A 1,556-nucleotide genomic window follows, 5' to 3' on the forward strand; every position below is an offset into this window, starting at 1 on the left:
AAACAAGACAACCTGATTCCCCTCGTCCTCCAACGCAAACTGAACTCCAGAGGTGAGGTGAGAGTGACTGCCCTTGACATCAAGGCAGCATTTGACTGTGTGGCATTATGGATCCCCAGCAAAACTGGAGACAATGGGAATCGGGGGCGGGGGGTGGGGAGCTCTCTGCTGGTTGGAGTCATACCCAGCACAAAGAAAGATGATTGTGGTTGTGGAGATCAATCATCCCAGTTCCAGGACATCACTGCGGGAGTTCCTCGGTGTGGTGTCCTAGGCCCAACCATCTTCAGCTGCTTCACCATTGACCTTCCTTCCAGCAGAATTGGGAATGTTCGCTGATGATTGCACAATGTTAAGCACCATTTTCAACACCTCCGATACTGAATCAGCCCATGTCCAAATCATCACCCACCCTCTATCCAGAAGACTCTGGACTGCAAAGAACTCTAAGAAATCTCCTCTCAAATTCCTCGTCTCCAAGGTAAATATCCCCTACCGCTTCAATGTATCGAGGTAATTTAAGTTCCTCGCCGCGAAATATTCTCGTCAAACTTTACTGCTTCCTCTCCAATGCATTCACATCTTTCCTAAAGTGTGATGCCCGGAACTGGGCGCAATACGCCAGCTGTGGCCGAAATACTGTCTTTTCCAAGTTCAAAACAACCGCTTTGCTCTTGTAATCTATGCTCCCATTCATAAAGCCGAGGATATTGAATGCTTCATGAACGATTCTTTCAACCTGCACAGCCTCCATCAATGATTTATGCAGATGTACATTATTTCCCGCTGTTCAGGCACCGTCTTTGGAATTGTAAACTTTATTTTGCCTTATCTCCCCGTGTTCTTCCGATCAAAATGAATCACTTCACCCTTCTCTGCAAAAAAAACCCACCCGCCCTATTTTCCAACCTGAATATGTCCTTTTGAAGGAAATTGCTCTTTCACTCGAATTTCTATCGCTCTTTTCACAACCACAGGACGTCCAAAACACTTCACAGGCAATGAGTGCTCTTGAAATGTCGTCATTGTTCAAATGGAGGAAATTGCTGACCGTTTGAACGTTTTGTTCTACAATGTCAGAAATTCCCTTATGTGGAATAGGAAATGAGCGCTATCTGTGCTGGGCTCTGTGGCGCAACGGATATCTTGTTGGACTTCTAGCTGCTGTTGTATAAGAGATTCAAAGGCTGTGGGTTCGAGTCCCACCAGAGTCGATTTTTAGATAAAAGCAAATCAGCAACTGGTTCATCGGAGAAGGGAAACGGCCGTCACCAACCCCTCTCTGTACAGGTGAATCCAGTCACACCCCACTTTCCAATCTGAACCACTTAACAGAAGAAAACTCGCCTCCGAATAGTGAAACAGGTGGCAAAAGGAATAGAGCCGCTTCGCCGCTACAAGGATACAGAATTGGCTGAGTGGCAGCAAACAGAGGTTGGTGGTAAATGGATGTTTTTCGGCCTGGCGGAAGGGTTGGGACCTTTGCTGTTCCTCATAAATATCAATGACCGAGGCCTTTGTGCCCGGGACAAAATTTCAACGTTTGCGGAGGATAC

This window comes from Cetorhinus maximus, chromosome 31 (genome assembly GCF_964194155.1).
Source record: "Cetorhinus maximus chromosome 31, sCetMax3.hap1.1, whole genome shotgun sequence".
Taxonomy (NCBI): Eukaryota; Metazoa; Chordata; class Chondrichthyes; order Lamniformes; family Cetorhinidae; genus Cetorhinus; species Cetorhinus maximus.